The sequence below is a fragment of the Pholcus phalangioides genome, unplaced genomic scaffold, assembly GCF_987345545.1.
Source record: "Pholcus phalangioides strain wild (caught in Gottingen) unplaced genomic scaffold, Ppha-v1.0 ptg000008l_1, whole genome shotgun sequence".
Taxonomy (NCBI): Eukaryota; Metazoa; Arthropoda; class Arachnida; order Araneae; family Pholcidae; genus Pholcus; species Pholcus phalangioides.
Window position 1 is genome coordinate 35975405 of NW_028301601.1, and position 16530 is coordinate 35991934.

General features: G+C 37.6%; 1 pseudogene across 1 annotated transcript; it reads left to right on the top strand.

Moving 5' to 3' along the window:
- The first annotated feature begins 8191 nt into the window (after window positions 1–8191).
- LOC149084223 (delta(3,5)-Delta(2,4)-dienoyl-CoA isomerase, mitochondrial pseudogene) lies at window positions 8192–14793 on the top strand (annotated as a pseudogene). The gene has a single exon (XR_016192953.1). The product of XR_016192953.1 is annotated as a delta(3,5)-Delta(2,4)-dienoyl-CoA isomerase, mitochondrial pseudogene (transcript).
- The last annotated feature ends 1737 nt before the right edge of the window (window positions 14794–16530 follow it).

Genomic DNA, 16530 nt, shown 5'->3' on the forward strand with positions numbered 1-16530 from the left:
AACTCATTTGTCTCTGTTCCCAGCAGATAGCACCACTATATTTATTTAAAAGAAATTCCAATACCTTTTTAATGGATGGTATGTGCAGGTCAAGGCTCCCTCACAGATGTAAATATTCTTAACCCTAGTAAAATACTAATTCTACGCCTCAGAGACGTAGAGGTATGGGCAGTTAATATGCAGATTTTATCAACTGTTTTTTATTCAGTATTCTAGGGCTAGGGTGCGTTTATATGCGCACACTATGCGTTGCCCTTGAGTGGTGTGCTAAGATTTCCCATCCATATACAGTATATATGTACGGCTGTCTCGAAATCTTTCACCGCGAGTCAAACAACGCGCACTAGACGATCGTCAACCTTGGGAGAATCCGCCGACGTTGACGAAAAGACTTGCGTTGCATCTCTTTTATTTTACGATCGGAACGGGATTGTATATGGGGGGGGGGGGGGGGAGGAAGCAAAAGCACGACGAAAACAAAATTTAAAGCGCGTAAGACTATGTAGACGCTCTTCAAAAAACCAAATAAACACACACTGATAGAATAGAGTTACCATATTACGAAAATTAGAAATGAGGCTCGTGCGCACACCCTCGACAACGTGACTTACATATCTTCACAACACATGCGACACTATACCAAGAAATAACAGCAACTACTTCTTCTCAACCAAAACAACGGCTTTGATACTGTACGCGTACAACACTTTTCTTCAAAGTGTGAATTATAAACCCCAGGGACACTAAATTGCTGCTCGCGAATTGTTAATGGTTGCTCCCTGTGCTAAGATGTAAAGTTGATGTTTGTGTTTTTTGTTTTTTTTTTTGTGGAGAAAATAAATGCTCCCTTCTGGGAACCCCGTATGGCGAACTATGTTTGCCGGGCCGGGGGTTAGTATCCCTTCAAAGTGTGAATTTCAATGTCAGGTGTTCGTCAAGAAATCACGCATCGAGAGTGTTATTCCACCATGTATACGGGACTGAGAGCTGTTCCCGGTCACTTTTCTTAATACTATAATTATGGAGCTAGAATCAATCTGTCCTTTTAGAAGGCACCTTGGATAATTGTTTTCTGCGAATTTTGATGACGATTGAGAAAATGTGTTAATATTTGTAGAAAAAATATATATAAACCAATGGTTAATCTTTACCAGGGATCCTTGGACAGGTTAAAGGGCAATATCGGTTAAAGGGCAGGTCAAAGGACAAAAAAAACTTCGGATTGTTCGCACGTCGCGGTCTGGAAAAAAACTCTGAAGACCGAATATAAAGTTATCATAAAAATAGAAATCTACTGTTGGAGATTTCTATTATATCATTAAGAAGATATGAATGCATACCAGAAGCAGTAAATTTGTATAGCACCCCTTTGAAAAATAAGTTGGTGTTTTTTTTTTCTCCCCGATTCATTTTGCCAAACTCTTTCTTCACCCGTCCGTATCAAGTATCTTTGGAGCAGGTGCGGCTTCTTCATAAGAAATCTGTCAAAGTTTCTGGCATTCAGCGCTATCACATCACCGCGAATCGTGAGGTGCACACGTTCCTTGCACGCGCTACCCACACTATCAAAAAAGAACTATATTCTCTGCCGTCTTATATATATTTTTTTTTTCTTAGTAAATTTTTATTTTTAAGGTGAGGTTTGGAAACTGTAGAATGATAAAGAGAGAGGGTGGATGAAATGTGCACGAAAAAAAAGAAAGAAAATGTAAAAGAAAATTATACAAGGGAGAGGTAAAGTAGAAGGTGAAAGCTGAAATGAATGAAACAATCGAGCCATGCAATAACAAGAAGAGAGAGAGAGATATGAGGAAACGTCTTTTATGGTGTATGTGTGTGTGTATATATAAAGGGTCAGTCATTCAACTCACCCTTCTTCTTCTTACATCCAGGTGCAGTTATGTAGGTAAGATAATTTAATGCCGAGGAAAGAAAGAGAGAACTACTCCATTCTTTACGCACCTGATTGTTTTTCTTGAATGCGAACGGAAATGCCTTCAGCCCACGACCGACCGTCTTGAGAATGAGACTCGCTCTCTATCAATCAATTTCTCAGTCTGCTAATATTTTACTGTTCTGGCAGACTTGCAAAAAGGGGTGCCGAAACCTCCTTCTAGGCGTGATTTTATTCACTTTTGTACTACCGAATCTCGTACTAATTAGCAGGGCCGCAACTAAGAACGAAAGTTTACTCTGTCGCCCCGTGGCCAGTGTACATTTTGACGCTCCCTTTCCGTAATTTTCAACGGAAACAGTAAACTCAGAACCCTGGACACTGGTCCACCAGTGTCCAGAGTGTAGTCGCTACGGTGGTCGAGTGGTCATAGTGACGGACTCATATCGCGATTACACGGGTTCGAACTCCACCGTCGAAGCAGTGGTGGTCGGCTGAAGTTGGCTTTCTGTGGCTCCCAACTTCGAGGCGAGAATGCGAGCTGATCTCCCCGTTAAAATGCCTCACCACAGAGAGCAACAGGCCTACAAAAATGCAGTTATTCAATCATTACGTATATGCCAGACTCAAGCGCGTACGCAGAAGATTTAAAGTGCATTTCATTGCTTTTTGAGAAATTATTGAGGAGTGTGACTATGTTCCCTTTAATTTTATTAGGGCGGTCTCAAATGGTCTCAGGCACTAGGTTCCGACGCCTGAGTCGAGTTCTATTGAGTCGACATCTTCAGCTTCAAATAGAGTGACAGCAGACATCTTCAGCTTCAAATAGAGTGACAGCAGACATCTTCAGCTTCAGATAGAGTGACAGCAGACATCTTCAGCTTCAAATAGAGTGACAGCAGACATCTTCAGCTTCAAATAGAGTGACAGCAGACATCTTCAGCTTCAAATAGAGTGACAGCAGGCATCTTCAGCTTTAAGTAGAGTGACAGCAGGCATCTTCAGCTTTAAGTAGAGTGAAGGCAGACATCTTCAGCTGTGAATGGAACGGAGGCAGACATCTGCAGATTCCAATAGAGCGGAAGCCGGGAGACATCTTCAGCTACGAATGGAGCAGAGCCAGACAATTTAAGCTGCGAATGAGCCGAGACAGACATTCAACTGTGAATGAAAATGTAAATGAAGGTAGACATCTTCAGTTGCGAATGTTGTCGAGGTGGACAGCTTTAGCTGCAATGGAGTGGAGGCAGGCTGATCCAGTTTGATGTATCAGCGAAGCGACTAATTGGGTAGGTGCATCGGATCATCCCTTATTTTATGGGCTGGACAAATTTTCGCCATATTATTCAGCTCTTGGAAGAGAGGGTGGGGAGAGATGATCAACGACTCCGCTCCCTCTGAATCGGCGCTTGGCATTTATGTATGCGTAAAAGCGCATATATCAACTATAATTGTGCCTTCATTGTACTGAGGAACACAAATCGATCTCCAGTAGCCTGGTCGACTTAAGTTGTTCATTATCTCACTCGCGACATCACTAAGAAAATTTCAAAACCCAGGTTTAAAAATGACGCTGTTTTTAGTTCAGCTTCACACGATTACGGGAACAGAGCCGTCCCAATGAGTTTACGGTACCCGGGGACCCGAAGATTTCTGGCTCCAATGTAATAAGAACATTAAGAGAAGGGTTTGGCATCCCAAAAAAAAGGATACATAATTTCTAAAAATTCAGAATTAATGAAATAAATAATTTTAAGAATCTGTGAAAGAAATGATTGCAGACCGTATTAAAAGAAATACTTTCAGGACTGATGAAAGCGGTAATTTCAGAATTAATGGTTGATTGATTGATAACCGCTCACGCCCAGAGCTGTTGTGCAAGACAACTTCCTCTCTTTACCTCCTAGGAGGCTGGGTCGTGTCGGAGAGCATCTTCTATTTATTCAACAAATGAAGAAATTATATACATTCTATGGAAACAATCCATCAGAAGACAATGAGGATACATACAGTCAAGATTAACTAAGAGAAAAATAAAATATAATATAAAAACCATCGAAAAAGATTAAATACACGTTAATTTGCACAAATTAGTTATGCACTATTATATACATTCTGTGGAAACAATCCAAAAAAACACACACACACACATACACATTGAGCACGATTCAATCAAGATTAACATAAAAGAAAAATGAAATAAAATTATGTACCAAAGAATAAAGACAAAAAGCTTATTTACACAGATTTGCCATGAACTACCATATACATTCTATAGAAACAATAAATCAGAGAACATTGAGAACGATACAATCAAGATTAACAAAAGAGAAAAATGAAAATAATAATAATAATAAAACATACCAAAGAAAAAAGATTAAGCACACGCTAATTTACACTGATCGGACATTCACGTCTGATACTGTAATTGGGATGTAGAGGGCATCTCCGAGGGAGGAAGGACTGCCTGGATTGATCTTTCTTTACTCCTGAGTCTTGTGATCATGGGATGCTGGCTAGGAATTTTTCGTCTTGGTTCTGAAACAGTACATTCGGAGTCAGTCCGGTTAATTGGACGTCTGAATTCAGTTTTGCATGTTTCTCAGAATTAATGAAAGAAATGCATAATTAAACTATAATGAAGGAAATTATTTCAGAATAAATGAGTGTTCGAGGTCTTGTTTGACAAAAGGCAATGTTAAGACACAAATTCCCAATGAATAGGTGACTATTCCTATGGATATCGATAGGTTACCTTTGATCCATGTTTCAGTGGATGGAATCCCAATGAATGAATTTGGAGCTGAAGACGTCAATCATCTATTAATCGATTTTACACGATCAATGGAACACCGTCGCCTACAGAAGATAAATTTAGAGGGTCGCAATCGTTAGCGGATGCAGTCGAATATCGAGCCAAGGGTTCCATACAAGAAAGGGTGAAAAATTCAATTTTTTAATGTAAGAAATAAACCAATTACATTTTAGCTGAAATTGCAGGGTTTATCCGAAATTGAATGCATGCAGATGGCAGAATTGAATGAACAGAGTTATTTGCTAGAGCAGGGGACTATGTAGGCTATGGACCAGAGCGGCATGTTCAGATGGACGGCAAAATTTGAATAGACGGCAAAACCATGAATCGTCTTCCGACTGGATGTATTAAATATAGATGAGAGACGGCGGTAGAATTCTTTTTCCTGTTGCAGAGCCTGGTGTTTTGCATGAGTCACTTCACCGATTCATTTAATAAGACTTCGAATCTGGTGACCGAAACCTGTATTTCTTTCTTTTATGTAGTGTTCATTCGGAAAGAAACAAACGCTCTTTCAAACGTAGTTTGTAACGTTACGGCACAATAATTCCATATATTTCCTAACAAGTCATTCAAAAGTCATCCTCCAATCATTCAAAACGGGAATCTTTGAAGTGTTTCATAGAAATTGTGTACAAACATAAAATAATAATTAAGGGGGAAACGGCAGATATCTCTCTATGTATCGCCATCTATTAGTAGCTATTCGAAATATTATCTCATTGACTTCGAATATTTTTTCCTTGAGAATATGATGCCGCCATCTAGTGATCTAATATGATGCAACAACTCCTTTTCCTCTGAAACTGAAATTGCTCATAGAAATCTTCAAATATCAATGATTGTAGCTATTTAGAGTCGAGAAAATTGGTGAATATATTGTGTTAGACTTTCGCCTATATCATCACAATCAGATATTTGCTAGAAAAATGCATGCAATGAAGAAAAAAAAAAATTTGTTTGTAGATTTATCTTATCACTTTTGATTCGGAACATAGATGGCAGAACATGTCTGTGAGTAAAATAAAACCCGCATTCCTTCTGACATACTAGTATACACACTACTACTACTACTACTTCTCAACCTTCAAATGTACGTTGTACATATTCCTCTGCGGGATTCCAACAAATCGATAAATGTCGGATTCCTTGTTCGTTTTCTTGATGGTGTTTCCATCTGTTTTCTATGCAGTAAAACCTGTCTATAACGGTACTGTACGGCAGTAGAAAAAATATCGTTTTAGACAAGTTATCGTTGTAGAAAGTTTGATCATTTACATGAGATTTCCTATTTGAATATGAATTCCGTCGGGAAAGAAGGGAATATCGTTATAGCAGATTTCTCTCGTTGTACACAAGTTTCACTGTATTTTGAAGTGAAGGTGGTAAATTCTTCAACTTAACTACCCTACACGCAACAGGGTAACACACACAATAATTTCGGGAAAGACACTATTTATGCACAATTATGTGAGATTGTTTATATGGTGTCCCATAAATTCGTGAGTGTATTCGTACGAAATTCATAAAAATTGAAGGACTAGGTATATTTGAATGTGGTTTCCAAAAAAAATTATTGTTACGAAAAGATGGATCTTTCCTTTTTTTTTTGTACAGAAAAAACGTTTGATCAAATTTTTGTGTATTGAGGGCGCTACACGAAAGGGAATCAGAGGAAATATGCTAATCAGAGCCTTATAAAATGCAGGGTCTACGATTAACAGCTTATTTCTGAATTTTCCTCTTACTGGCCGCATACATAATTTTTTCCATCGTGATGTTGACAATGGTGGACATACGACTATTTCCAAACTTGTTTCACCTCAGCCACGGATCACCGGGTGAAGTTTTACAAATGTTTCAGTCAACCTGCATTATATAGAACTCTAATTTGCGTGTTTCAGGTGAATTGCTGCCATTCAGTGCCCTCTATCAACAAAAGTTGAAACAAATGTTTTTTTGTATTAAACAAAAATCCCCCTTCTGGAGAATACTGCATTCAAATATACAAATTCCTTTAATTTTTAAGAGTTTGTAAACTATTTACAGGGGACACTGTGTTATATAAATTCAATTTAGTTTATGGTTGTTTTTAAGCAACCATTTTGCCATTGACTGATCAACATTTCTATTCAAGTAGAGAAACCAAGACGAAAAAGACGAGAACTCGCACGGTATTTCGCACCAACTTGCAAAGGCATAAATTAAATATATATATATTTATTTATTTATCTCGTCTTATTCTACATCTATGGGGAAGGGGGGGAGACCACCTTTCTGAGTGCATTCCAACCAATCAAATTAATCTCTATGTAAGATTATTACGTTTTGAAAATTAACGTATAAATTTTTTCTGCAGCAGATTGTGCTGTCATCTAGAGCCGATTTCAAGAAACTCAATGTTTCCACAGATTCACAAGAGATGGCAGTATACGTACCGTTTTCGTTTTCGAATTGCTGTTGTAACACTGCACACTGATATTTATTTACCAGCTCAGTGTGCTATCCATAAATACTTTTTCATCATGATACCAATGACCATATTGCAAGCACATGATGGGGCATTTTCGTCATTTGGAGTCATTCATTGTTCCTAATAAAGAGTTCACTTAAATGGCTATGAGGGGAAAACGTGAAGAATCATAGTCATCATATTATATGTTTATGATAACCACATTAATGTTTGATTTGAGTGAAAAATAGAAATTGAAATGGGATTCATCAAAAATACAAAGAAGACTGGATATTTAAAAGTCAGTATAGAAGAGTTACAGAAAACTCAGGAATGTCCCGTAAAGTGTAAAATATGGTCAGTAAAGTTTCTGAGATTTTTCATCAGTTTATACAGGGACTGAATCTCTTTGTCTGTCTCTAGTTTCTGCTTTAGAAAACATATAAAAGAAGTGAAACTTATATATAGACTGACCATAATTCCTCGAGAAAAATACGGGATATTCAGATTCCAAATACGGGAAAATACGGGACATCGCCAATTATCGCCAAAAATCACGCCAAAACCGAGCAAAGTTGCCCAATATTGTTAAAATTACGGAAAAATCACAATGGCGGGAAATGAAGCGTTACTGCAAATTGCAGTGGATTAAAATGAATTTTACGAAAAAAGCGTTCACCAAGGCAAATGTGGGAGATTAATATTCTCATTTATAGTTGTAATTATCATAATATAGTTTATTAGTTGAAAAATAATTTCAATCTTCGACTTCAATAAAGAATAAAAATTCAAGTAGGCTTCGTGTAAAATACGGGAAAAACCGGGACACTTTTGCCAAAAAGTCGGGAAGGCCAAAAATACAGAAAATACCGGGACTGTCCCGGGAAATACGGGACGTATGGTCACCCTACTTATATATCCTCCTGTAAGGTTTCTCTACATGAATATCAACTAATAAATTTGATTCAAAAACTTCCGAACATGATGATAAAAATCCGAATATTCTGACTCTCTGGCAACACCAGCGACTGTCACATGTAAACAACATTGCGTAAACCAAATAAAAAACCAAGAGGAAGAAGAAGAAAAAAGAAACTTGAAATTAAAGTTGATTTCCGGTGAAAAGTCGTCAATCTTGAAATGCTTTTCCGCTACGTCATATCTCGCAGTGTCTTTCCAAGAGTGCTTACGAAAACATTGTCAGCGGTGTCTATACATTTGAAGTCCAAGATGTCGACAGCGTCAGCTTATCAGTACGAGACACTTAACGTGCTGTCGGAACAGAAACACGTCCTGCACGTCCAGCTGAATCGCCCGGACGTCTGCAACGCCATGAACAACGAGTTCTGGAGGGAGCTCCGGAGCTGCTTCTGGAAGATCAAGGACGACAAGGATTGCAGGGCCGTCATCGTGTCCGGCAACGGCAAGCTGTTCTCGGCAGGGCTCGATTTCAACGACATGCTGGACATGACGTCCAACATACTCGGCAAGGACGACGTCGCCAGGAAGGCCAAGTACCTCCGTTCCGTCATCGAGCAGTACCAGCAGTCCGTGTCCGCCATCGAAGGCTGTCAGAAGCCCGTCGTGGCAGCTGTCCACGGTGGCTGCATAGGCGGCGGTGTCAATCTGATATCAGCGTGTGACATCAGATACTGCACCCAAGATGCCTACTTCTCCATCAAGGAGATCGACATAGGCATCGCTGCAGATCTAGGCACCCTCCAGAGGCTTCCCAAGATGATAGGTAATGACAGTCTCCTGCGGGAGTATGTGTTCACCTGCGAGAAAATTGATTCCCTGACAGCTAAAGAGATGGGTCTTGTCAGTAGAGTGTTCGCAAACAAAGATGGGATGTTGGCCGCAGCTAACAAACTCGCTGGTGTGATCGCTAGTAAAAGTCCTGTCGCTGTCCAGGGTACTAAAATAGCTCTGGATTATTCGAGAGACCATTCGGTCGCAGAAGGACTGGAGTTTATGACTTTCTGGAACATGACGATGTTGCAGAGTGAGGATGTCCTCAAAGCGGCAGAGGCAACCATCACGAGGCAAACCAAATCGCCGGAGTTCTCGAAGTTGTAACACGAGATGACTGTTGTAGCTTTCACTAGAAATTATCGGTTAAAATCTTTGTTGCTTATTTTCTATGGTTTTTTCCCCAATAATATTTTATATGACAGTTGTAAATACCTCAGAAGTTTAACACGAAACATTGTTTATTGTACTTTTGTTTCAATGTTAATCATACAAAAACATGCGACTCATATTATGTCCAGTGTGCAAAGTATCTCCACTTTGCTATTAACATATACAGCGGCTCCTTGAGTTACTAGTTTTATGGAAAATTTCTATGAATGAGCAAACTTCTTTAAAGCAAACAAGCTCTTTTAAACCCTACTTATCACGATGATCATTGCAGTGGTTTTAAAAAATAACACATAATATTGCCTGAGGTTCCTATTTCTGCTTGTTATTCAAGTGGCGACCTCTTATTTTAACTGCCAAAAAACAATCCCATCTAAGGCTTGGCTGAATTTTTTTCCATTGCCAGTGTTGGTAGTCATTTTATTAACAGTCGCCAAATAAGCTTTCGTTGAGTGTTTAATGCTGAGAAGTTGAATAATTGTTCACGAGTTTAAGTATTTCGTTACTTTCCAGTTATAACAGCCTTGGCAAGCGAGGAATATTGTGGATATTTTGTAATTAAGGCTAATAATAATTTTGTTTATTAGGATTAGGACAGAAATGTGCCAATTCCTTCACGAAGCTGCTGTACTCAAGCTCACTTGTCCTGACGTGGTTTTGCTTTGCGATTCTGTCATGCTTTTTCTCTCCCTCTTGTTTTTTGTTACTCCCCCCCCCCCCCCCACTTCCATGCACAATCAAGTTCCAACTGCAGCCTTTGACTATGCGAAATCAAAGAGATCCAAAGAAATTTTATAGCCCTGAATCTATCATCTGCTGAGCCTTCCATGTTTGGCATTCGTCTAGTGTGTGTTGCTTCGCTCACAATGAAATATTTTGTGACGATCGTCCACATGAATGGGAAATCCCAGCAAACCACTCAGCGACAATACCTAGCATTTGTGTTTAGACACACCTTATAACAGGGAACCACCGGTATTTTTTGGCTGATATTTTTATATCTTTGTATTTCTTTCTAGTCAAGATGCTCGTAACTCTAGATACCAGTGTATTAAAGCACACACCTTACAAAGTAATATTTCCAGAATTCAATTAATATTGATCAAAATAAATAAATTTTGCCACCCGAAGTTGCCTTTGGGCTTTGGCTGTAACATATATGTAGATACAACCATTAATTATTATTCAATCCTTTACTCTCGCTTCCCCCCCCCCCTTTTTTTTTTCAAAGAAATAGAAAAATCTGTCTTTGAGAGAGAGAGAGAGAATGTGTGTGACCTTTGATGGTTGGAGAAGGAAAAATAACGTTTTGTTACTTCTGCTGAAAACCCTGAAGTTCAATAGCCCCCTTTACTGGAAACAGGACGAGCCGGGTCGACTAGATGATGTGGATGGTTCCCCCACTGTTTTATTTTCTTACATGATGGCTCACTCCTACTTCCCATGTGGTTGATTTTTCGTAATTTTACTTAATTTCTCATTGTAAGGTTATACAGGCGAAAGAACTTATTTCTTCATTCTGAAAATTGTTCATTCGACATGGCTGTCTTTAATAACTGGAGCATTCTATCTTTACTGTATTTGCATTAACTGGTATCCCAGGAAACATTGAAGGACACCAGCATTTCGGAAAATTCTCAAATATCTTAATTTAAAAAAATTATCGAGACCGTGCATAATGTGTTCTTTGTTAAGCCTCGTTTTTTCTGGCTTGTCAGGAATGGACCAGACCCAACATTCAAAATTCTGGCGCCCTTCGAGTTTGCCGGCTAATACGGGGGGACAGTAGGTCTCAAATTGAACATTTTGGCAGAAGTTGACTAGAAATTGATGTTAACAGCCAAAATAACTGACTCGTTGAAACAACATGTAAACGTATGATGACAAAGAGTATTTTGTTCACTATAATTAAAAACCATGAATCAATTATGAAAGAAGAGTTTGTATTTCCTCCTTCTAGTCGATCACAGGAAGGGAAAATGCAACAGTTGGAAAAAGAAAAGAAGCTAATGTTGAAATTTTTTGAATCATTTGATATAATGACCTTCCAATATAACATTCATTTTCTATGGAATGAGGGGGGGACGGGGAATCATTATAATAGGCGTTGTCTGTATAAACTTATGTGCAGTGGCATGTTTTTCTCTTCTATGCTCGAAGAAAACCCCCATCTAAAAATTCTGGATAACTGAATGGGCTGGACTATCACACAGCTGGATTAGCGATAATCTACTATATATAGATTTTTTTAATTACTCGTGGCAAGTTGATACACGTGCAAGTAGAGGCACTAGTGTATTCGGCTCATTTGGTTCTGTGCACATTAATAGTAGAGTCTTGATGAACGATACCAGACCAAAATCAGCTTTTCAAGCAGCACTTTCCTTGTTACAGAGAGATGAGTGTCTGATATGGTCTTGGGGTTAAGTATAAAAAAGAAATAGCAATTATTTAATTACTCAAAATTTATGGTGAATCAATCAAGGGATGTGCCATGTTATATTGTGTTCAGACAACTTTTTTTTACAATTGCAAATGACACCATGCAGTAGTTAAAGAGTGTAATTAAGTTTTTCCACCAGTGACTGTCGAAAAGAAAGCACATGTTAGAAAAGCTAGATTTGATGAAGTTCTAATTCAGCAGACCTTTCACACGATACTTAAATGACACAAAAATTGAGTCACATGCTATTTTTACTTTAAAATATATAATGCAGATGTTGGCACCAATTAAACTTGAAACATGCCTCTGACAACATAAATGTGTTAATATTTAATGCATCCATTTGGGCCTGTATCCAATTCGTTAGAAATTTCCTAGAGGAATGTTTACAAAGTGCATGTATGGTTAAGTATTAGTGGTTTTTGTTTGTTTCAGAGAGCAATGAAATTTCCTATCGCTGATGATTTTGCTGAAAAAGCTAGTGATCCACTATAGATAGTGGTGGGGGACAAATCGTTTATGGCAAGCTGATATTGGCTCAACTGATTTAAAAAGTGAAATATCTGGATGTGTATGGATAAAATCTGCCATCAGACAAGATAAATCTACCTAATAGACAGGCTTTTATTTTCTCACATTTTTCAGGGATTGCCTATACAAAACAAAAGTTCTCTACATCCAAAGTGATTTCGGACCTATTTCCTCCCTCCCCGTTAATCGGGATTCCACTAAGTTTTTTTAGTTTTTACTGTTTCACTTCGAGAATATTACATCAATTGTGTTATAAGATGAACTTGTATATTCGCAATAGTGAAATGTCTATATAAAGATACTCACAAGAGACTAGAGAAATATATCTTTATAAAGGAGTTATCATAATAGATACAAATACAAGGCCACTACAGGCAAAATGCCCTACCAGGTGGCTGAGAAAAAGATGCTCATAACAAATATGGATGGCATATATTTCACAAATGAAGCAACCCAATTAAAAATGCAATAAAAAAAATTATAAACAACATGCATATGCATGATAAAAAATTATACAATGCCCATAAAATGTATTTATGGCTTTCTTATTCTAAGTATGGACCCCAAAGCAGAATGTTTTGCATTGTTCTGCAATGAGCCCTCGACTGACTGGAAATGTTCTGCAGTTTTCATAATAGGGTTTTCTACATTTTTCTTAAAATGCTTCCCGATTGTTCTGTGACATATGTCGCAGACTTCGGCATATTCTGCTTTGGGGAGTATGGATAGCTTCTCGATTTACCCCAACATGTTTATCATATTTCTTTCTAAACGTGCCAATTGTGTTAGAATTCATCGCCTCCGGAGGAAAGCTATTCCATTTATTAACAACCCTATTAGAGAAAAATTTCCCTGCGACACCATAACCTGGAATTGTCCCTTACCGATCGATACTGGTGTCCCCGTGTAAAAGCAGTCGATTGACTGTGTACTAATAATTCATGGTCCATCCTATTCATCCCGTATCTTGATCATATATAATTGATCATATCTCCCTGATACCTGCGTTCATCCAATGTAAACATTCAAAAAATTAAGTATCTTCATAACTCAAGCCCTGTGTGCCAATAAGTACACGTGTAGCTCTACTGTGCACCCTCTTCAACCGAGTCTATGTCCCTCTGTGGGTATGGTCTTCAAAACCTTACAGCATACTCAGTCCAGGATGAACCAAGCCTCGGTAAGCGGAAAAATAACTTTCAGAGAATGTGAAGAGACCTTTAGAGATAGAATATATTAACACTATGAAAAGTTCATCTGGGCCAGAGAGCTGTATTATTATAAAAGGGCTTATCATAATAGAAGGTATCTTTATATAGGATTTGCACTATATACGAGTTAGATCTCGTCTGTGTCTTTTGGTTAGGATCAAAGTGCAATATACATTGAGACTCGAACGTGTACTGTAGTTGATATGAATTTCATATGACTTGACAAACTTGACCTTATCAAATATTATACATTCAAACTTCTCAGTACGTTCAGTACTCTTCTTGCAATTTTGATATGTTTTGTGAAATATTAAAAATTCTTAGAAAATATTTCACTCTGAACATTATTTTTTAACTTACTGGAATTTGAGTTGTAGAAATGTAACTTTATGTGTTGTATCGCTTTTCTACCTTCTGACTAAGATGAATTATCAGTGCTTGATGAACTGAAAAAAAAGTCGCCAGCCAGGTTCTATATTAAAAAAACAAAGAACCCACAAGTGTCTTTTTTACTTTCAAAAAATATAGTTCAAAATAATTTAAGCCCTTTCCATGTTGATAGACACATTGCTATAATTTCTGAAATTCTCTCTCGTGCTGTTTGTAAACTCCAATTTAGTAATTTTAGCTTCTGGAGCCTGGTATATGTCAAGCCTTGGTTTTCATAATATATGTTGCGAGACTCAAATGTTATATATCTTATCTTAAAAGATTTTTTATGAAAGTTGAATGTGATATTTTCCTATCACTGTTCATAATTTTCTTCTGTAGCCTTATAGAAATATGGTAGACCCTCCCATAGACAAAATAAAAGAGGCTCAACTCATTTTGGATAAAAGAAATTTTGAATATGAGTAAAATGTTCATAGAGGCTGAAAGAATGAGCTTTGAAGCTAAAACATGTAGAAATTTGCTTGCAGTGTTTGTTTTATAAAATTTAAAAAAAAAAAAAAGACTATTTTAGTTTAGGATATGGATGTTCAACTGTAATGTCGTTTCATTTTTCTTTCCTTGATATATCAAAAAAGTTTTTTTGTAATAACACCAAAAAAAAAACAATTTAATATTTTGCATACAAAACACAAAGATATTTTTCTTTATTTGGCATGGGATTTCTTCAATTGAATAATTGTGCATTTGTGAAATGTGTATATAGCATATTTTTGTAACAAAAACTTGGAGACTTACTTAAATGTATATTTTGAAATGTACCAGCAGAGTTTATCAAATTTTTATTTTTCTTGGAGTAATTCATGAAATTTGATGTTTTTGTATTGACTTTTTATCCATTAATAAATGAAATTTTCCTTGAAGATACCATTTTACTAGTCTGCTTCCATAATAATATATGTTTAAAATCATTTTAAGATTATGTGCTGTTTTTTGCCATCGAGGAAGTCCTATAAGCTCTGATCTTTTATGTGGACTTCATATCATTAGCTACCAATAGGTTGTTTTTTTTCAGCACTGAAATAATTTCTCATCTTCACTTCATAACAGTGTTTGCCACTAAAAAAAACACTTGTGCACATAAAAAAATTTAATTTCACTCCAAATCTTGTTGGTAAGTGAAAATACTCCTTCAAATTTTAGGTAATTTTTTAATAGAGTTGTTAATCACTGATTTAAAAGAAATAACCTTTAAATGTTTGATAGGAGTGAAATTACTTTTCAAAATTATATTCTCGGATAACACTGGTCGTAATATAGAAGACAGACGGCAGCAAGAACACGAAACAAGCATAATTCTGACAATATAAATACGTCGGGGCTACACGTTGCAGCATTTACAAATTCGGTAGAAAGTCCGTAATGAGGAGATACCGATGTTTCAGGAAAGGTAAATTCATATCTGCCCTCACGGGAATCGAAATCCGGACGAGTGCTCTACCAACTAAGCTATAAAGACAGATGGCATTTCCCCTCCTTGGAGCGTATGTATATGTTGAATGGCTTCGTGCAGTGGACGGTGGCAACATTCTGCTAATAGCTCGCAGATGACAATAGGGCCACCAGATGGTATACGACGAAAGACGTCACTCCCTTGTTAATACGACAGATACGGAACACTGGCTGAGTGAGGAGATATCGATGTTTCAGGAAAAAGGTAAATTCATCTCTGCCCTCACGGGGACTCGAACGCCGGTCTCTCGTTTGCCGGACGAATGCTCTACCAACTAAGCTGGCAACACGGCAAACGTGAGACCGGGGTGCGAGACCCGGTGAGGGCAGAGATGAATTTTCCTTTCCTGAAACATCGATATCTCCTCACTCAGCCAGTTTTCCATATCTGTGGTGGTAAATGACAATTTCCTACATAAAGCTCAATCTGAGCACCCACAGGTCTGAAACACTTCCAACGCCTATGAGCACTACTATGGCCAGCAATTTTTCTGAGTGAATGAAGAAAGTAGTCTACATTAGTAATCTGAAACTTTTCTTTTTCTACAGGGTGGTTATAAATAAACTGAGATACTACTTAGAAGTAATGTTCGGCATTTCGCGTCAATATTCAATTTTACTCCTCTATATTTCGTCGGAGAGTGAAAATACTCCTTCAAATTTCAGGTAATTTTTTTTATAGTTATTTCTTACTGATAAAAAAAATACCCCTCTTTTCACAAAAATGTCTCTTAAAGTTATGGAGAGCAGTGAAATTTTTCATCAAAATTATGTTTTCGGAAAACACTGCTTAGAAGTATGTAGCACCCATTTTGATAGAGGTATTTTAATGATACTGGGTATATAGGACAATAATGGGGCTGGGGAGAAAAGAAGAAAAACAAATGTTTTATTTTTGACCACTTTGTGAAAAGTGGCACTTTTTCATTGCAATTATCTTTTTCCCATGGTCCAAATAGCATATATACCAAGTTTCAGTGAAATACGTTTACCACAACGGGCGCTACATGGGTCGGAGTAGTGTCAGTGTAATTCAACTGACACTACTCCGACATAAGGCGACTGGAATAACGCTGCACTACGACCTACGTAGCACCCGTTGTGGTGTATGTATTTCATTGCAACTTGGATTTGGACCAT